Here is a 23286-nt window from a genome sequence, read left to right on the forward strand (position 1 = left end):
TCGTGGGTGGAGCCCTGTGTGGAATCGCGCAACCTTACCCTTGGGTGGAGCCCTGTGTGGACTCGCGCAACCGTTACCCTTTGTGGGTTGAAGTCTCCATCAACGTGGATGTAGGATAGCACCACCTATCCGAACCACGGGAAAAACATCCGTGTCTCCAATTGCGTTTGATTTCTCCAAACCCTTCCCTTTACATTCTTGCAAGTTGCATGCTTTACACTCCGCTGCTCATATACTCTTTGCATGCTTGCTTGATATGTATTGTGTGTGTTGAAATTGTGCCTAAACTCCACTTAAACCGAAAAAGCTTAAAAATTGCAACTCTGGCATTAAGTGTCTAATCACCCCCCCTCTAGACACATCTACTTCTAAATCCTACAATCTCCACAAGAGAGGGGGAGAAGTTTGTATAGATATCCAAAAAGAGAGAATAAGCCATCTAGCTAATAACTATGGACCCGAAGGTCTGAAGTAAACTACTCACACTTCATTGGAAAGGCTATGGTGTTGATGTAGAAGCCCTCCGTGATCGATGCCCCCTCCGGCGGAGCTCCGGAAAAGGCCCCAAGATGGGATCTCACGGATACAGAAAGTTACGGAGGTGGAATTAGGGTTTTGGCTCCATATCTGGTAGTTTGGGGCTACGCAGGTATATATAGGAGGAAGAAGTACGTCGGTGGAGCAACGTGGGCCCCACGAGGGTGGAGGGCACGCCTAGGGGGGGGGGGGTAGGCGCGCCCCCTACCTCGTGCCCTCCTGGTTGCTTTCTTGACGTAGGGTCCAAGTCCTCTGGATCATGTTCGTTCCAAAAATCACGTTCCCAAAGGTTTCATTCCGTTTGGACTCCGTTTCTTTTTCTGTGAAACTCTAAAATAGGCAAAAAAACAACAATTCTAGGCTGGGCCTCTGGTTAATAGGTTAGTCCCAAAAATAATATAAAAGTGTATAATAAAGCCCAATAATGTCCAAAACAGGATATAATATAGCATGGAACAATAAAAAATTATAGATACGTTGGAGACGTATCAAGCATCCCCAAGCTTAATTCTTGCTCGTCCTCGAGTAGGTAAATGATAAAAACAGATTTTTTGATGTGGAATGCTACTTGGCATAATTTCAATGTAATTCTCTTAATTGTGGTATGAATATTCAGATCCGATAGATTCAAGACAAAAGTTTAAAATTGACATAAAAATAATAATACTTCAAGCATACTAACTAAGCAATTATGTCTTCTCAAAATAACATGGCCAAAGAGAGTTATCCCTACAAAATCATATAGTCTGGCTATGCTCCATCTTCACCACACAAAGTATTTGAATCATGCACAACCCCGATGACAAGCCAAGCAATTGTTTCATACTTTTGGTGTTCTCAAAATTTTTCAATCTTCAGGCAATACATGAGCATGAGCCATGGACATAGCACTATATGTGGAATAGAATGGTGGTTGTGGAGAAGATAAAAAGGGAGAAGATAGTCTCATATCAACTAGGCGTATCAATGGGCTATGGAGATGCCCATTAATAGATATCAATGTGAGTGAGTAGGATTGCCATGCAACGGATGCACTAGAGCTATAAGTATATGAAAGCTCAACAAAAGGAACTAAGTGGGTGTGCATCCAACTCGCTTGCTCACGAAGACCTAGGGCATTTTGAGGAAGCCCATCATTGGAATATGCAATCCAAGTTCTATAATGAAAAATTCCCACTAGTATATGAAAGTGATATCATAGGAGACTCTCTATCATGAAGATCATGGTGCTACTTTGAAGCACAAGTGTGGTAAAAGGATAGTAGCATTGTCCCTTCTCTCTTTTTCTCTAACTTTCTTTTATTTGGACCTTTTTTTATGGCCTCTTTTTTTAGTCCGGAGTCTCATGCCGACTTGTGGGGGAATCACAGTCTCCATTATCCTTTCCTAACTTGGGACAATGCTCTAAAAATGATGATCATCACACTTCTATTTACTTACAACTCAACAATTACAACTCAATACTTAGAACAAAATATGTGTAGCGACCAGACCTCAAACAGTTTGATCTCTGTGCTCCGGTGTCATCCCTGGATCAGTAATGCTGACACCACACAGTACTCGGAGGATTTATAGCAGAGTAGCAATCACACACTTATTACATCGAGTGTCTCAAAAAGAGAACTTATTACAATAAATATGGCTTAAGGCCATCTAATAACGATAACAGCGGAAGGCTTGGAAGATAAGTGAGTCCATCAACTCCAACGGCATCACTGAGTATAGAACCACGACCTAAAAACTCCTCAATCGTCGTCTGAAAAGTCTGCAACATTAACGTTGCAGCCCGAAAACAGGTCAACACATGGAATATGCTGGCAAGGTAACACATAGAGAGTAATGGAATGCAACAGCTATACTATATGCATATTTGGCTGGTGGAAAGCTCTATGGTTACTGTTTTGCGTAAAGCCAATTTTTCCCTACTTCAAAGGAATAAAATTACTTACTATCAGGGTGGTTGTTAAACATTGAGAATGGTTGACAGCATTCTCAATCCCAATTAAGTAACATCATTAAAAACCCCACAAAATTAATTTAGAGTAACATGTTGAGATTCACATGATAATTCAGGTACTAGATACTCAAGATGTCCATAACCGGGGACACGGCTAACCATGATTAGTTTGTTACACTCTGCAGAGGTTTGCGCACTTTTCCCCACAAGACTCGATCACCTCCGTTTGGTTTCTCGCACTACAGGGTGTTTGAGAAGACGGATGACCGAGACACAGTCTTTCAGAAGCGCTAGCACCTTACGACGGATAGACCGGTACACCTACTTTCCCCTATATCTGCTAGTCTACCCTGTAAGAGTTCGCACAACTTAGTCAACTATGCCAGAGCCCATAATGGCTTGTGGCTGCACACGGAAGTTTCTAGTATGAATAATCTCATGATCCCTTTGGGCCTGGGTGGCGGTCCAAATAAAAACAGGCAAGTCCTGGAATCCCCAGGTGCCTCAATCCACCCATATGTGTGTTAGGTTGCCACCTTAGATAAACCCTTAATTATCAATCTCACATCTGTCATGGATATCACTCACCCAATCCACGTCTACTAGCATAGCATGGCATAATGAGCAAACGTAGAAGTAACTCCCAAAGGTTTGATAATAAACAGGTAATAGGTACTACCTCATCTACTTCCCATCCCACAATTTAATTAGATCCTAATCATGCAATGTGTGAAGATTGATCTAATGCAATAAAACTGGGTTGTAGAAAAGGTATGATCAAAGTGTTACTTGCCTTGCTGATGATCCGCGTAACCTAGAGATTCGAAGTAACAGGCGGCGCACTCCGGGTATTCTATCGCAGACAAACAACAAGCATACAATAAGTACTCATCTAATGCACAAGTAAAAATCAAATAGAAGATCTAACCAGAAAGTTCAACTTAAGAACCCTGGTTTGCAAAAAGAATCAAATCGAACGAAGCAAAAGAAATCAAACGGCGAAAGAAAACGACTTCGTTCTAGTAATCTGGATCTAGGGCAAATTTTACAGTAGCAAAAACATGTTTAAGTTGATTATTCGGAAAGAGGGTTTCGAGACGAAACTCCAGGCGCTTGAATCGCCTGATTCCGATAAACGAGCGAAAAGTTATACTAAAACGAAAATCGGATCAGAAATCGCGATCAGAAAATAACCGCGAAAAACCCGACGAAAAAGAAAAATGACGAACAAATTTTTTTTAAACAGCATGGAAAACGAGGCGGCGGCAAACCTCGGGCGGCGCGCTGCTCCGGCGGCGGGCGGCGGCTGGGCTCTCTCTCGGCTCGGGCCTCGGGCGGCTTATAAAGGCCCTGGCCAGGGAGTCCTGGCCGAGTACGGCCCGTAGTCGGTTCCGGAATAATTTTTTTTAAATAATTCCACTCGGAAGAAAAATAAAAAGAAATACTAAACGGACTCCAAAAATCACGAAATAAATTTTGCCGGGTTTCTAAAATCAAGCCCGATAAAGTGAACATTTATCTGGGCCCAAACTGCAACTTTGAAAAACGCGCATTTTTCCTAAATTCAATTAAAAATACCGAAAAACTCCGAAATAAAACTTATTTGATTTTTTTATTAAATCTTCAATATTTCTATATTTTGGGAAAGTCATTTTATTCCCTCTCTCATATTTTTGTAATAGAAATAATTGATGATAAAATAAATAAAATCAAATGATCCTGTTTACATAATTTGAGAAAACTTAAATATGTAAATAACGAAATCCCCAACTCTCTCCGTGGGTCCTTGAGTTGCTTAGGATTTTCTAGGATCGAAACCAAAGGCAAAATAAAATATGATATGCATGATGACCTAATGTATAACGTTCCAAATTGAAAATTTGGGATGTTACAAACCTACCCCCCTTAAGATGAATCTCGCCCTCGAGATTCGGGTTGGCTAGAAAATAGGTGAGGTGGTCTTTGAGCAAATCTTCCTCTCGCTCCCAGGTGGCTTCATCCTCCGTGTGGTGGCTCCACTGAACTTTGCAAAACTTGATAACCTTGCTACGAGTAACTCGGCTGGCAAACTCGAGGATCTTGACTGGTTTCTCCTCATAGGTCAAATTGTTATCCAACTGAATTGCTTCTAATGCCACTGTGTCTCTCAAGGGTATGTCAGCCATCTCCGCGTGACACTTCTTCAACTGAGAAACGTGGAACACATCATGCACTCCTGCCAATACTTCTGGCAATTCCAACTTGTAGGCCATTTCTCCCATACGCTCCAAAACTCGATATGGTCCTACAAATCATGGCACTAACTTCCCCTTAACTCCAAAGTGCTTAATCCCTCGAAGTGGGGATACTCGAAGATAAACTCTGTCTCCAACTTCGTAAACTGTCTCCTTGCGTTTAGAATCTGCGTAGCTCTTCTGCCTGGACTGGCTACCTTGAGCCTATCGCGAATCAACTTCACCTTCTGTTCAGACTCTTTAATCAGATCTGGTCCAAACAACTGGCGGTCTCCAACTTCGTCCCATGACAACGGTGTCCTGCACCTCCTTCCGTACAAAGCTTCGAAAGGTGCCATCTTCAAGCTGGTCTGATAGCTATTATTGTAAGAGAACTCTGCATATGGCAAATTATCGTCCCAACTAGATCCATAATCTAGCGCACAAGCTCTCAGCACATCCTCCAAAATCTGATTGACTCTCTCGGTCTGTCCATCTGTCTGCGGGTGAAAAGCTGTACTAAATTCTAGCCTAGTACCCAAAGTCTCATGCAACTGCTTCCAGAACTTTGAGGTAAACTGGGTTCCTCTATCTGATACGATGCTCCTCGGAACTCCATGCAAACATACGATCCTGGTCATGTATATCTTTGCCAACTTAGCACTGGTGTAAGTGGTCTTTACTGGGATGAAATGAGCTACCTTCGTCAATCGATCAACTACAACCCAAATCGAGTCATAGCCTGAACGAGTCCTTGGTAATCCCGTGATAAAATCCATGCCTAGCTTATCCCACTTCCATTCGGGTATCGGCAATGGTTGCAACAATCCTGCTGGCTTCTGATGCTCTGCCTTTACTCTCTGACATACGTCACAAACTGCTACATACTCTGCAATATCCTTTTTCATTCCGGTCCACCAGAAAATATCCTTTAAATCCAAATACATCTTGGTATTTCCTGGGTGAATCGAATACGGTGAATCATGTGCCTCTTGCAAAATCAACTTTCTGATTTCCGGGTTATTGGGCACATAAACACGGTCTTCAAACCACAGGGTGTCGTGCTCATCCTCACGAAATCCTTTAGCTTTTCCTTCTTTCATCTTCTCCTTTATGGAAGCAATCTCCTTGTCAGATTTCTGAGCTTCTCTGATTCTGTCCATCAATGTTGACTGAATCTCCAATGCTGCTACATAGCCTCTCGGAACTATTTCCAAACATAGTTCACGAAAATTTTCTGCTAACTCCTTGGGTATTTCTCCCGTCATTAACGTATTGACATGGCTCTTGCGGCTTAATGCATCAGCTACTACATTAGCTTTTCCGGGATGGTAATGTAATTTCATATCATAATCCTTGATAAGCTCCAACCATCTCCTTTATCTGAGGTTCAACTCCTTCTGTGTGAAAATGTACTTCAAACTCTTATGATCCGTGTACACCTCACAATGATTTCCGATGAGGAAATGTCTCCATGTCTTCAATGCATGCACTACGGCTGCTAACTCCAAATCATGCGTGGCATAATTCAATTTGTGGGGCTTCAGTTGTCGTGAAGCATACGAAACAACTCTTCCTTCCTGCATAAGCACTGCTCCAAGTCCTCGACGTGAAGCGTCGCAATATACCTCATAATCCTTGGTTTGATATGGCAAAATCAACACTGGTGAGGTAACCAAACGTTTTTTCAACTCCTGGAAACTTGCCTCACACTCCTCAGTCCATTTGAACTTAGTATCCTTCTTCAACAACTCCGCATAGGTTTCGCGATCTTTGAGAAATTCTCAATAAATCTCCGGTAGTATCCTGCGAGTCCAAGAAAACTCCGGATCTCTCCAACTGTAGTTGGGGCTTCCCTCTTGGTCACAGTTTCAACTTTAGCGGGATCTACTGCTATACCTTCTCTAGATATAACGTGTCCGAGGAATCCTACTTCCTTCAACCAAAATTCACATTTGCTGAACTTGGCGTATAATTGGTGTTCTCTGAGCTTTCCAAGTACCAAACGCAAATGTTCCTTATGCTCCTCTTCATTCTTCGAATATACCAGAATATCATCAATGAACACTACGACGAACTTATCCAAAAACTCCATAAACACTTTGTTCATCATGTTCATAAAATAAGCAGGCGCGTTAGTCAGTCCAAATGACATAACAGTATACTCATACAGTCCACATCTTGTGGTGAATGCTGTCTTAGGTATGTCCTGCTCTCGAATCTTCAACTGGTGGTATCCTGATCGCAAATCGATCTTGGAAAACACTTTAGCTCCTTGCAATCGATCAAACAGATCATTGATCATTGGTAGCGGGTACTTGTTCTTGATTGTTACTTCGTTCAATCCTCGATAGTCAACAACCATCCTTAACGATCCATCCTTCTTCTCCACTAGAAGTACTGGTGATCCCCAAGGCGAAGAACTTGGGCGAATATATCCCTTATCCAGTAACTCCTTAATCTGCTTCTTAATTTCCACCAAATCTTTTGCTGGCATCCTATATGGTCTCTTCGATATTGGCCCAGTGCCTGGCAAAAGCTCAATCAAAAACTCAATGTCTCTATCCGGTGGCATGCCTGGCAACTCTTCGGGAAATACATCAGGAAAATCCTTTACCACTGGTACTTCCTCCTGCACCACTCCTGATAAGGAATTTACTTGTGTCCTGTTTGGCGCACATCAGGATACATACTTGATCCTTCTTCCTTCTGGCGTTGTGAGCAAAATTGTCTTACTGGCGCAATCGATGTTTCCTCCATACATCGACAGCCAATCCATACCAAGAATCACATCCAGACCTTGGGATTCCAAAATAATTAAATCCGTTGGGAAAACATGCCTTCCTATACTTAATGGCACTTGAAAACATCCTTGACTGGCCATGTACTCCGCTCCTGGTGAGCTTACTAGCATAGGCGTTTTAAAAATCCTAGTGGGCAGGCTATACTTTTCCACAAATCCCCTTGATATGTATGAATGCGATGCACCAGTATCAAAAAGAACGAGTGCAGTAAATGACTTAACCAAAAACTTACCTATTACTGCATCGGGCTGAGCTTCAACCTCCTCCACATTAACGTGGTTCACCTGTCCCCTGTTGAAAGGGTTCGGCTTCTTTCCAGAGCTTCCATTGCCGTTTGTCCTTCAGGACAGTCATTTGCATAATGTCCTGGCTTCGAACACTTATAGCAAGTGATGTGGCTCAAGTCCTTCTTGGCTGGGGTTGATGGGGTGCTGCGGTTCTGGCCATTGCTTCCTCCATTCCCATTACAATTCTTGGTGCCATTGTGATTGTGCGAGCTACCTACTGCATGGGTATGCTGAAATTGTCCTCCCGGTCTAGGGGTAAAACGAGGCTTCTGCTGAGCTCCTGAATTATACTTTCCTTGTCCATACTTCCTCTTGCAGTTCTCAATTTGCTGCTGCTTCCCTTCAATCATAAGAGCACGATCTACCAACTCCTGGTAGTTGTTGAAGGTGGCTACCATCAACTGCATACTCAACTCATCATTCAGTCCTTCCAGAAATTTCTCCTGCTTAGCTGCATCTGTAGCAACGTCATCTGGGGCATAACGTGCTAGCTTACTAAACTCCTCCACATACTGGCCAACTGTCCGTCCTCCTTGGCGCAAGTTACGAAACTCGCGCTTCTTCATGGCCATTGCTCCTGCTGAAACATGGGCAGTACGAAAAGCCTGCTGAAACTGGTCCCATGTGACAGTGTCGACTGGGAAGGTGGCTGTGAAATTCTCCCACCAAGATGCTGCGGGTCCTTCTAACTGATGTGCAGCAAACTTCACCTTCTCCGCATCTGCGCATCCTGCTGTGGTCAACTCCCTAGCTATCTTGCGGAGCCAATCATCTGCTACTATCGGCTCGGTGCTACTGGAAAACACCGGCGGATTCAGCCTAAGAAAACGGGCTAAGTGGTCAACAGGTGGTGGTGGTGCTGGGTTGTTGTTGTTGTTCCCTTGATTCTGATTTTGAACTAGCAACTGCATCAACGTGTTCTGCTGCTGGATCAACTGAGTGAGCTCCGGCGGAAAGGCAAATCCGGGGTCATGTCTCGGAGGCATCTGAGGGTTTAGAAAAGATGAGATATAAGAATAGAGGGGGTCTAAAGAGAAAACACTACCCATATGCACATGAGGCAAAAGCACACAATTCACTTCAATCAATCAAACAAAGGCATACAATCGATCTAACTATCGCAAAGTGCTCGGGCTACTATATTTACATGGTGGACTACTACTACTACTGATGAGGTGGTCTACTAGAAATATTCTACGGCTGTAGACTCCATGATATCGGCTCCTGCTTCATCCACATAGTCATCATCGCTACTATCTTGCTCCGAGTCGGTGCCGTCGATGATGATGTAGTCGTCCGGACTAATCTCCTTGGGTTCTTCGTCTTCATCTACTGGTGTCGGGCCTCCCATAAATATTCCAATCTTCTTGATCAGATCGTCATTCTTCTCCACCAATACTTCAATTTCTTCTTCATAATCTTCACGTGTAGCCTTGAGTTCTTCCTCTAGTTCCTTGATTCTAGTCTTAGCCTTCTTCAGATCTATCATGTCGGCGCACATCTGATTCTCCTGTCGTCGAATGTGCTGGTTTAACTCCTGAATAAAAGCTGCAATTGATCTATCTTTCCTGGTGCTGATCATCTCCCAGTGTTCATCTCGGCGTCCACAAATCTGGTAGATAGTATCCTTGAGATCCTTGCGGTAGACTTCTCCAATGCGTCCCATGGCGATGTGAGCTGCCATGCTCTTTCCTAGACTCCAAGTTGGTGCATCAAAAGAAAACTCTATGGGCTTAGTGACTGGCATGAATGTCCTTCCTGGAACTTGAACTTGAATCATCCAGCGCTCTTCTTCAGGTAAAGTGGCGTTGTAGGTTCCCGTGAAGCTTGGTACTCCTATGTTCACGTATCTAGTGACTTCCTTCAAGTGGCGTCCAAAGGGTGTATCTTCATCTGGTTGTGTGAACTTGTTCCTTGCATCCGCCATCCTAAAGAGTAGAAAAGATGAGAAGTCAGAAGAGAAGAGAGTGAGTAGTGATCTAGGTCTTTAGCTTAGTGGTCGTGTCCTACAGTCAGCGTGTGCTCTGATACCATCTCTGTAGCGACCAGACCTCAAACAGTCTGATCTCTGTGCTCCGGTGTCATCCCTGGATCAGTAATGCTGACACCACACAGTACTCAGAGGATTTATAGCAGAGTAGCAATCACACACTTATTACATCGAGTGTCTCAAAAGAGAACTTATTACAATAAATATGGCTTAAGGCCATCTAATAACGATAACAGCGGAAGGCTTGGAAGATAAGTGAGTCCATCAACTCCAACGGCATCACTGAGTATAGAACCATGACCTAAAAACTCCTCAATCGTCGTCTGAAAAGTCTGCAACATTAACGTTGCAGCCCGAAAACGGGTCAGCACATGGAATATGCTGGCAAGGTAACACATAAAGAGTAATGGAATGCAACAGCTATACTATATGCATATTTGGCTGGTGGAAAGCTCTATGGTTACTGTTTTGCGTAAAGCCAATTTTCCCCTACTTCAAAGTAATAAAATTACTTACTATCAGGGTGGTTGTTAAACATTGAGAATGGTTGACAACATTCTCAATCCCAATTAAGTAACATCATTAAAAACCCCACAAAATTAATTTAGAGTAACATGTTGAGATTCACATGATAATTCAGGTACTAGATACTCAAGATGTCCATAACCGGGGACACGGCTAACCATGATTAGTTTGTTACACTCTGCAGAGGTTTGCACACTTTTCCCCACAAGACTCGATCACCTCCGTTTGGTTTCTCGCACTACAGGGTGTTTGAGAAGACGGATGACCGAGACACAGTCTTTCAGAAGCGCTAGCACCTTACGACGGATAGACCGGTACACCTACTTTCCCCTACATCTGCTAGTCTACCCTGTAAGAGTTCGCACAACTTAGTCAACTATGCCAGAGCCCATAATGGATTGTGGCTGCACACGGAAGTTTCTAGTATGAATAATCTCATGATCCCTTTGGGCCTGGGTGGCGGTCCAAATAAAAACAGGCAAGTCCTGGAATCCCCAGGTGCCTCAATCCACCCAGATGTGTGTTAGGTTGCCACCTTAGATAAACCCTTAATTATCAATCTCACATCTGTCATGGATATCACTCACCCAATCCACGTCTACTAGCATAGCATGGCATAATGAGCAAACGTAGAAGTAACTCCCAAAGGTTTGATAATAAACAGGTAATAGGTACTACCTCATCTACTTCCCATCCCACAATTTAATTAGATCCTAATCATGCAATGTGTGAAGATTGATCTAATGCAATAAAACTGGGTTGTAGAAAAGGTATGATCAAAGTGTTACTTGCCTTGCTGATGATCCGCGTAACCTAGAGATTCGAAGTAACAGGCGGCGCACTCCGGGTATTCTATCGCAGACAAACAACAAGCATACAATAAGTACTCATCTAATGCACAGGTAAAACTCAAATAGAAGACCTAACCAGAAAGTTCAACTTAAGAACCCTGGTTTGCAAAAAGAATCAAATCGAACGAAGCAAAAGAAATCAAACGGCGAAAGAAAACGACTTCGTTCTAGTAATCTGGATCTAGGGCAAATTTTACAGTAGCAAAAACATGTTTAAGTTGATTATTCGGAAAGAGGGTTTCGAGACGAAACTCCAGGCGCTTGAATCGCCTGATTCCGATAAACGAGCGAAAAGTTATACTAAAACGAAAATCGGATCAGAAATCACGATCAGAAAATAACCGCGAAAAATCCGACGAAAAAGAAAAACGACGAACAATTTTTTCTAAACAGCACGGAAAACGAGGCGACGGCGAACCTCGGGTGGTGCGCTGCTCCGGCGGCGGGCGGCGGCGACGGCGGCGGCTGGGCTCTCTCTCGGCTCGGGCCTCGGGCGGCTTATAAAGGCCCCGGCCAGGGAGTCCTGGCCGAGTACGGCCCGTAGTCGGTTCCGGATTTTTTTTTTAAATAATTCCGCTCGGAAGAAAAATAAAAAGAAATACTAAACGGACTCCAAAAATCATGAAATAAATTTTGCCGGGTTTCTAAAATCAAGCCCGATAAAGTGAACATTTATCTGGGCCCAAACTACAACTTTGGAAAACGCGCATTTTTCCTAAATTCAATTAAAAATACCGAAAAACTCCGAAATAAAACTTATTTGATTTTTTTATTAAATCTTCAATATTTCTATATTTTGGGAAAGTCATTTTATTCCCTCTCTCATATTTTTGTAATAGAAATAATTGATGATAAAATAAATAAAATCAAATGATCCTGTTTACATAATTTGAGAAAACTCAAATATGTAAATAACGAAATCCCCAACTCTCTTCGTGGGTCCTTGAGTTGCTTAGGATTTTCTAGGATCGAAACCAAAGGAAAAATAAAATATGATATGCATGATGACCTAATGTATGACGTTTCAAATTGAAAATTTGGGATGTTACAATATGACACTATGTGAATGCCTCCGGCGGTGTACTGGGATATGCAATGAATCAAGAGTGACATGTATTAAAGAATTATGAACGGTGGCTTTGCCACAAATACAATGTCAACTACATTATCATGCAAAGCAAGATGACAATGATGGAGCATGTCATAGTAAACAGAACGGTGGAAAGTTGCATGGCAATATATCTCGGAATGGCTATGGAAATTCCATGATAGGTGGCTGTTTTGAGGAAGGTATATGGTGGGTGTATGATACCGGCGAAAGGTGCGCGGTATTAGAGAGGCTAGCAATGGTGGAAGGGTGAGAGTGCGTATAATCCATGGACTCAATATTAGTCATAAAGAACTCACATACTTATTGCAAAAATCTATTAGTTATCGAAGCAAAGTACTACGCGCATGCTCCTAGGGGGATAGATTGGTAGGAAAAGACCATCGCTCGTCCCCGACCGCCACTCATAAGGAAGACAATCAATAAATAAATCATGCTCCGACTTCTTCACATAACGGTTCACCATACATGCATGCTACGGGAATCACAAACTTCAACACAAGTATTTCTCAAATTCACAACTACTCAACTAGCATGACTCTAATATCACCATCTCCATATCTCAAAAAAATTATCAAGTATCAAACTTCTCATAGTATTCAACACACTCATAAGAATTTTTTTATTAATCTTGAATGCCTAACATAATTAAAGCAAATTACCACGCTGTTTTGTAGGACTCTCAAAATAATCTAAGTGAAGCATGATAGAACAATAGTTCCTATAAAACGAATCCACCACCATGCCCTAAAAGATATAAGTGAAGCACTAGAGCAAAAACTATATAACTCAAAAGATATAAGTGAAGCACATAGAGTATTCTAACAATTTCCGAATCATGTGTGTCTCTCTCAAAAGGTGTGTACAGCAAATATGATTGTGGAAAAATAACAAATAAAGACTCAAATAATACAAGACACTCCTAGCAAAACACATATCATGTGGTAAATAAAAATATAGCTCCAAGTAAAGTTACCGATGGAAGCAGACGAAAGAGGGATGCCTTCCGGGGCATCCCCAAGCTTTGGCTTTTAGGTGTCCTTAGATTATATTGGGGTTCCATGGGCATCCCCAAGCTTAGGCTCTTGCCACTCCTTGTTCCATAATCCATCAAATCTTTTACCCAAAACTTGAAAACTTCACAACACAAAACTTAAAGTAGAAAATCTCGTGAGCTCCGTTAGCGAAAGAAAACAAAACACCACTTCAAGGTACTGTAATGAACTCATTATTTATTTGTATTGGTGTTAGACCTACTGTATTCCAACTCATCTTTGGTTTATAAACTATTTTACTAGCCATAGATTCATCAAAATAAGCAAAGAACACACGAAAACAGAATCTGTCAAAAAACAGAACAGTCTTTAGTAATCTATAGCTAACGCAAGTTCTGGAACCCCCAAAATTCTAAAATAAATTTCTGGACGTGAGGAATTTATCTATTAATCATCTTCAAAAATAATTAACTAAATATCACTTTCCAAATAAAAATGGCAGCAATTCTCGTGAGCACTAAAGTTTCTTTTCTTACAGCAAGATTAAAGAGACTTTCCCCAAGTCTTCCCAACGGTTCTACTTGGCACAAACACTAATTAAACACAAAAAACACAACCAAAACAGAGGCTAGATAAATTATTTATTACTAAATAGGAGCAAAAATCAAGGAATAAAAATAAAATTGGGTTGCCTCCCAACAAGCGCTATCGTTTAACGCCCTAGCTAGGCATAAAAGCAAGGATAGATCTAGGTATTGCCATCATTGGTAGGCAATCCATAAGTGGCTCTCATAATAGATTCATATGGTAATTTAATTTTATTTCTAGGGAAGTGTTCCATGCCTTTCCTTGACGGAAATTGGAATCTAATATCCCCTTCCTTCATATCAATAATTGCACCAATCGTTCTAAGGAAAGGTCTACCAAGAATAATAGGACATGAAGGATTGCAATCTATGTCAAGAAAAATAAAATCTACGGGCACATAATTCCTATTTGCAACAATAAGAACATCATTAATTCTTCCCATAGGTTTCTTAATAGTTGAATCCGCAAGGTGTAAGTTTAAAGACCAATCATCAAAATCATGGAAACCTAACAAATCACACAAAGTCTTTGGAATCGTGGAAACACTAGCACCCAAATCACACAAAGCATAGCATTCATGATCTTTAATTTTAATTTTAATAGTAGGTCCCCACTCATCATAAAGTTTTCTAGGGATAGAAACTTCCAACTCAAGTTTTTCTTCATAAGATTGCATCAAAGCATCAACGATATGTTTGGTAAAGGCTTTATTTTGACGATAAGCATGAGGAGAATTTAGCACGGATTGTAAAAAGGAAATACAACCTATCAAAGAGCAATTATCATAATTAAATTCCTTGAAATCCAAAATAGTGGGTTCATTGATATTTAAAGTTTTGACTTCTTCAATCCCACTTTTAACAATTTTAGCATCAAGATCTAAAGACTTCGATTTTTTGGAACGTCTTCTAGGTAAAGGTGGATCATATTCAGTCCCATCATTATCAAGATTCATATTGCAAAACAAATATTTAATAGGGGACACATCAATAACTTGTAGATCTTCATCTTTATTATCATGGAAACTAGAAGAACACGCTTTCACAAAACAATCTTTCTTAGCACGCATCCTAGCGGTTCTTTCTTTGCACTCATCAATGGAAATTCTCATGGCTTTGAGAGACTCATTGATATCATGCTTAGGTGGAATAGATCTAAGTTTCAAAGAATCAATATCAAGAGAAATTCTATCAATGTTCCTAGCCAACTCATCAATCTTAAGCAATTTTTCTTCAATCAAAGCATTGAAATTCTTTTGCGAAGTAATAAATTCTTTAATATTAGATTCAAAATCAGAGGGTATCTTATTAAAATTTACATAAGAATTGTTGTAGGAATTTCCATAATTATCAGAGGAATTACTAGGATACGGCCTAGGATTAAAGTTTCCTCTATACGCGTTGTTTCCAAAATTATTCCTACCCACAAAATTCACATCCATGGATTCATTATTATTCTCAATTAAAGTAGACAAAGGCATATCATTTGGATCAGAAGAAACACTTTGATTTGCAAATAATTTCATAAGTTCATCCATCTTTCCACTCAAAACATTATTTTTTTTCTATCGCATGCACTTTCTTATTAATAGATCTTTTAGTGTGCCATTGAGAATAATTAACCATAATATTATATAGGAGTTTAATAGCTTCTCCTAAAGTGATTTCCATAAAAGTGCCTCCCGCGGTCGGATATAAAAAATTTCTAGAAGCAAAATTCAATCCGGCATAAATTTTTTGTATAATCATCCACAAATTCAAACCATGTGTAGGGCAATTACGTATCATTAATTTCATCCTCTCCCAAGCTTGTGCAACATGTTCATGATCAAGTTGCTTAAAATTCATGATATTGTTTCTAAGAGAGATGATCTTAGCGGGAGGAAAATACTTAGCGATAAAAGCATCTTTGCACTTATTCCACAAATCAATACTATTTTAGGCAAAGATGAAAACCAAGCTTTAGCACGATCTCTAAGCGAAAAAGGAAATAGCTTCAATTTAACAATATCATTGTCCATATATTTTTTATTTTGCATATCACACAAATCAACAAAGTTGTTTAGATGGGTAGCGGCATCTTCACTAGGAAGGCCGGAAAACGGATCTTTCATGACAAGATTCAGCAAGGCAGCATTAATTTCACAAGATTCAGTATCGGTAAGAGGAGAAATCAGAGTGCTAATAAAATCATTGTTGTTGGTATTAGTAAAGTCACACAATTTGGTATTATCTTGAGCCATCGTGACAAGCAAGCAATCCAACACACAAGCAAACAAGAGACGGGCAAAAAGAGGCAAATAGAGAAAGAGAAGGAGGATGGAGAGAGAGGGCGAATAAAACAGCAAGGGTGAAGTGGGGGAGAGGAAAACGAGAGGCAAATGGCAAATAATGTAATGCGGGAGATAAGGGTTTGTGATGGGTACTTGGTATGTTGACTTTTGCGTAGACTCCCCGGCAACGGCGCCAGAAATCCTTCTTGCTACCTCTTGAGCACTGCGTTGGTTTTCCCTTGAAGAGGAAAGGGTGATGCAGCAAAGTAGCGTAAGTATTTCCCTCAGTTTTTGAGAACCAGGGTATCAATCCAGTAGGAGACCACGCACGAGTCCCTCGCACCTACACAAACAAATAAAATCCTCGCAACCAACGCAATAAAGGGGTTGTCAATCCCTTCACGGTCACTTACGAAAGTGAGATCTGATAGATATGATAAGATAATATTTTTGGTATTTTTAAGATAAAGATGCAAATTAAACAAAGCAAAATAAATGGAAAAGGAAATAGCTTGTTGATGGAAGATTAATATGATGGAAAGTAGACCTGGAGCCATAGGTTTCACTAGTGGCTTCTCTCGAGAGCATAAGTATTACGGTGGGTAAACAAATTACTGTTGAGCAATTGACATAATTGAGCACAGTTATGAGAATATCTAGGTATGATCATGTATATATGCATCACGTCCGAGACAAGTAGACCGACTCCTGCCTGCATCTACTACTATTACTCCACACATCGACCGCTATCCAGCATGCATCTAGAGTATTAAGTTCAAAAGAACAGAGTAACGCTTTAAGCAAGATGACATGATGTAGAGGGATAAACTCATGCAATATGAAATAAATCCCATCTTGTTATCCTCGATGGCAACAATACAATACGTGCCTTGCTGCCCCTACTGTCACTGGGAAAGGACACCGCAAGATTGAACCCAAAGCTAAGCACTTCTCCCATTGCAAGAAAGATCAATCTAGTAGGCCAAACGAAATTGATAATTCGAAGAGACTTGCAAAGATAACCAATCATGCATAAAAGAATTGAGAGAAGATTCAAATATTGTTCATAGATAAACTTGATCATAAACCCACAATTCATCGATCTCAACAAACACAACGCAAAAGAAGATTACATCGAATAGATCTCCACAAGAGAGGGGGAGAACTTTGTATTGAGATCCAAAAAGAGAGAAGAAGCCATCTAGCTAATAACTATGGACCCGAAGGTCTGAAGTAAACTACTCACACTTCATCGGAGAGGCTATGGTGTTGATGTAGAAGCCCTCCGTGATCGATGCCCCCTTCGGAGGAGCTCCGGAAAAGGCCCCAATATGGGATCTCACGGATACAAAAAGTTACGGTGGTGGAATTAGGGTTTTGGCTCCGTATCTCGTAGTTTGGGGGTACGTAGGTATATATAGGAGGATGAAGTACGTCGGTGGAGCAACGTGGGCCCCAGGAGGGTGGAGGGCGCGCCTTGGGGGGGGGGGGTAGGCGCGCCCCCTACCTCATGCCCTCCTGGTTGCTTTCTTGACGTAGGCTCCAAGTCCTCTGGATCATGTTCGTTCCGAAAATCACGTTCCCGAAGGTTTCATTCCATTTGATATTCTTTTTCTGCGAAACTCCGAAATAGGCAAAAAACAACAATTCTGGGCTGGGCTTCCGGTTAATAGGTTAGTCCCAAAAATAATATAAAAGTGTATAATAAAGCCCAATAATGTCCAAAACAGGATATAATATAGCATGGAACAATCAAAAATTATAGATATGTTGGAGACGTATCATCCATGCAATAAAAAATGCCCTGAAAATAGAAGTTCTCCAAATGCCCTGAAAAATAAATATGATTTTTTCTGGAATATTTGAGAATATCTGGCACTGAGAACACAGTAGGGGAGCAAGCACCTGGCCACGAGGGTGGAGGGCGCGCCCTACCCCCTGGGCGCGTCCCCTGCCCCGTGGGCCCATGGTGGCTCCCCTCCACTTATTCCAGCTACCACACACTCCTTCTTCCTCCCAAAAACATCACTAGCCAGCTCAAAACCAAGCCCAAGCTCATCTTGCTGCCATTTTCGATCTCCTTGTTCGAAGCTCCATTCACAAAACTGCTTTGGGGGATTATTCTTTGGTATGTGACTCCTCCAATGGTCCCATTAGTTTTTGTTCTAGTGCTTTATTCATTGCATATTTTTTCTACTTAGGTGACCCTGTTCTTGAGCTTGCATGTCAAATTTATGTGGTCAAAAGTAGTTTTGATGCATGATCTTGCCTCTAGGCACTTGTAGGAGTAGTTGCTATCAATTTTGTTGAGTTGGGTTCACTTTTATTTTGAAGTTACTAAAAATTTCCAAAAATTTTCAGAGGAATAAATATGTTTAGGAAAATGTACCAAGGTGGTCCTTCAAGGAAGCAAGGACCTAGGCTCGCAATACGAGATGCCGATGATGAACCACCGAGGGAAGCTCATGTGCGGGCTTGTGAATGGCCTTCAGAGGACTTTATGGATCGAGCAAGAGTCAAGGAAGAATTTAACGCGTATGTGCGTAATGCCGATCTTGAGAGCTTCGAGGTAGATAAGTGCCGCCAATACCACTATCTCACTAATTCCTTTGTGAGAAGGTTTGAATCTTCATCATCACGCAATTCTCAAACTATCCTATTTGATCTTTATGAAAATTCTTATACTATGGACTTAGAGGATTTTAATACTGCTTGCAAACTTCCACACTGGGGCAGCACTAGTGAGCCTCGCAAATATGAGTTTAGAGATTTTCTTGCTAGTATAACTGTGGGGGAATCTCGAGATATAACACAAGCTACCACAGGGAGCATTCATTTTCCTGCTATACATTATTTTGCTCTCTTCATAGGTAGGTGCATAAATGGTAAGGATGAAGCATGTCACATGTGTGTCCCTGACCTCAGTGTTCTCAGGAGTGTTGTATTAGGAGATAAACATTATAATTTGGGAGCCATTGTTGCACGTAGGTTGCATAATAATAGATTTATTGGAGATTTCTTTGGTGGAATTTAATTATGCAACCCATCTAGCTAATTTTCTTGATATACCCATACGTGGGTATGATATTAAGTTGCCTCCTGTTTATTTAGATTATGAGGCTATTGTTTGTCATCAGTTTGTTGAGAGGAACGATCAGTTTATCCAGTACCGACTAATCTTTGACAGACGACGCACCTATCATGTCGCTCTCCCTGCTCCTACTTTCTTTGACTTTCAGGCAAAAGGGAGATATGTCATAACCAGGGAAGAGGCGAATGAGTATGAGAGGAGGACTAAGACAACTCGCCTCCATGCTGCAGCCCACGATGCAATAGCCGTTGCATCTCAGTACGACCCCAACTACAAATTTGGATATCCGCCAGGCCAGCCGTGGCCATAGACCAACTTAGGCCAAAAGCCTAAGCTTGGGGGAGTACGTATCTCTCACCGACATTACATTCATGTTCACACACTCATGCTAGCTGTCGGTGCTCATACTTTTTCACTATATCATCCATGCTAGTTTATTTTCCCTTTTTACGCTTTCTTCTTGTGTGTTTGATAAACCTTAAGAAAAACAAAAAAATAGTTGTAGCTTTTAGTTAGTTTAGTTTTCATGTTGTACTAGTAGTAATTAAAAAGAAAACCCAAAAAGATTTCTCGTTCTTCTTTTGCTTGTTGGGAGCTTTCCCGTGTAAATAGTTTTATTTCTTTTCTTGTTCTTTGGGGGTCGAGAGGAGAAGACCATAATGAAAATGTTGAGTGGCTCTTATATGCATTATTGTTGATCTAACAAAGAGCCCATATTACCTTGTCTTCTCTCTTGAATTGAATGCTTGCAGATTCCAGCTTAGTCCAATGCACGTGCACTATTATTATTATCCACACTATTCGGTCGTGCAAGTGAAAGGCAATAATGACGATATATGATGAACTTATTGAGATGAGAAAAGGTGGTATGAACTCGACCTCTCTTGTTTTTGTAAATATGATTAGTTCATCATTCCTGATTCAGCCTATTATGAATAAACATGTTTGCAATGACAATTAGAGATTATAGTTGCTTATGCCATGCTTAATTAGCTAGGAGCTTATAATGGTTTACCTTGCATGCCAACATGCTATTAAAATGGTTGTGATGTGGTATGATAGGGTGGTATCCTCTTTTGAATGATTCGAGTGGCTTGACTTGGCACATGTTCACGCATGTAGTTGAAACAAAATCAACATAGCCTCTACGATATCTATGTTCATGGTGCATTATATCCTACTCATGCTTGCATTCGGTGTTGATTAATTTTAATGCATGTTCATGAGTGTTGTCGCTCTCTAGCTGGTCGCTTCCCAGTTTTTGCTAGCCTTCACCTGTACTAAGCGGGAATACTGCTTGTGCATCCAATTCCATAAACCCCAAAGTTATTCCATATGAGTCCACCATACCTACCTATATATGGTATCTACCTGCCGTTCCAAGTAAACTTGTATGTGCCAAACTCTAAACCTTCAAATAAACATTCTGTTTTGTATGCTCGAATAGCTCATGTATCAACTAGGGCTGTCTGTTTCTTCCATGCTAGGCGGGTTATTCTCAATAGGAGTGGACTCCGCTCCTCACTCACGAGAAAATGGCTGGTCACCGAGATGCCCAGTCCCATGCTTTATGCAAGTCAAATCAAAATAACAGCAAACAAAACTCCCCCGGGATTCTTGTTAGTTGGAGGCACTCGTTGTTTCGAGCAAGCCATGGATTGATGATTGTTGGTGGAGGGGGAGTATAAACTTTACCATTTTGTTTGGGAACCGCCTATAATGTGTGTAGCATGGAAGATATCGAGATCTCTCGGTTGTTATGTTGACAATGAAAGTATACCACTCAAAATATTATTCATATCTATTTCAAAACCGAGCTCTGGCACCTCTACAAATCCCTGCTTCCCTCTACAAAGGGCCTATCCATTTACTTTTATGTTGAGTCATCATCCTCTTATTAAAAAGCACCAGTTGGAGAGCACCGCTGTCATTTGCATCCATTACTGTTAGTTTACATTGAGTATGACTTGACTGGATCTCTTTTACCATGAATTACAATGTCTAGTCAGTCCTTGATCTTTAAAGGTGCTCTGCATTTATGTTTTGCGGTCTCAGAAAGGGCTAGCGAGATACCATCTCGTTATATCATATCATGATTGTTTTGAGAAAGTGTTGTCATCCGAGATTTATTATTATTGCTTGCTAGTTGATTATGCCATTCATATGAGTAAACATGAGACCTAAATGTTATTGCGAATATGGTTAGTTCATAATCTTTTCTGAAAACTTGAATATTGGCTTTACATATTTACAACAACAAGAGCAAACAGAGTTTGTAAAAGTTTTTCTTTATCACTTTCAGTTTATCAACTGAATTGCTTGAGGACAAGCAAAGGTTTAAGCTTGGGGGAGTTGATACGTCTCCATCGTATCTACTTTTCCAAACACTTTTGCCCTTGTTTTGGACTCTAACTTGCATGATTTGAATGGAACTAACCCGGACTGATGCTGTTTTCAGCAGAATTGCCGTGGTGTTATTTTTGTGCAGAAATAAAAGTGCTCGGAATGACCTCAAAATCAACGGAGAATTATTTTGGAATATATAAAAATACTAGAAGAAGAATCCACGTCAGGGGGCCTCCACCTGTCCACGAGGGTGGGGGGCGCGCCCCCTGCCTCATGGCCCCCCTGACGCTCCACCGACCTCAACCTTGACTCCATATATTCACTTTCGGGGAGAAAAAAATCAGGGAGAAGGATTCATCTCGTTTTATGATACGGAGCCGCCGCCAAGCCCTAAACTATCTTGGGAGGGCTGATCTGGAGTCCGTTCGGGGCTCCGGAGAGGGGAATCCGTCGCCATCGTCATCATCAACCTTCCTCCATCACCAATTTCATGATGCTCACCACCGTGCGTGAGTAATTCCATCGTAGGCTTGCTGGACGGTGATAGGTTGGATGAGATTTATCATGTAATCGAGTTAGTTTTGTTAGGGTTTGATCCCTAGTATCCACTATGTTCTGAGATGATGTTGCTATGACTTTGCTATGCTTAATGCTTGTCACTAGGGCCTGAGTGCCATGATTTCATATCTGAACCTATTATGTTTTCATCAATATATGAGAGTTCTTGATCCAATCTTGCAAGTCTATAGTCACCTACTATGTGTTATGATCCAGCAACCCCGAAGTGACAATAGTCGGGACCACTCCCGGTGATGACCGTAGTTTGAGGAGTTCATGTATACACTATGTGTTAATGCTTTGGTCCAGTACTCTATTAAAAGGAGACCTTAATATCCCTTAGTTTCCAATAGGACCCCGCTGCCACGGGAGGGTAGGACAAAAGATGTCATGCAAGTTCTTTTCCATAAGCACGTATGACTATATTCAGAATACATGCCTACATTACATTGATGAACTAGAGCTAGTTCTGTGTCACCCTAGGTTATGACTGTTACATGATCGCTCGCATCCGGCATAATTCTCCACCACCGATCCAATGCCTACGAGCTTTCCATACATTGTTCGTCGCTTATTTACTTTTCCGTTGCTATTGTTATCATCACTATAAAACACCAAAAATATTACTTTTGCTACCGTTACCACTACTATCGTATTACTTTGCTACTAAATACCTTGCTGCAGATATTAAGTTTCCAGGTGTGTTTGAATTGATAACTCAGCTGCTAATACTTGAGAATATTCTTTGGCTCCCCTTGTGTCGAATCAATAAATTTGGGTTGAATACTCTACCCTCAAAAACTGTTGCGATCCCCTATACTTGTGGGTTATTATGAGCAAGCTCCCTAACATCACCTGGCCCAAGGGGACCTTCGTAGAGACCGTGAAGGGGTGGCAACAAGAGTGGTTCTATGTTACGGAACCTCGTGACGCCACATGGGCCGCCACTCTTGAGTTCAAAACCGGTCCACCAATGCGGCTCACATCATGGCTCAATAAGGGCCTAGATTGGGCATCATCCGACGAGGTGATGACGCTGCAAAAGCGCATCAACAGAATGGTGGAGAAGAACACCAGCCTTGCCAGTGTGATCCAGGTGATGCTGTTTCGCCGGATTCTCCCCTGCCAATGCCGGACTCTCCATATGTGGGAGTTTGATCTGGC

The sequence above is a fragment of the Triticum urartu genome, chromosome 4A, assembly GCF_056163025.1.
Source record: "Triticum urartu cultivar PI428250 chromosome 4A, HENAU_Tu73, whole genome shotgun sequence".
NCBI lineage: Eukaryota > Viridiplantae > Streptophyta > Magnoliopsida > Poales > Poaceae > Triticum > Triticum urartu.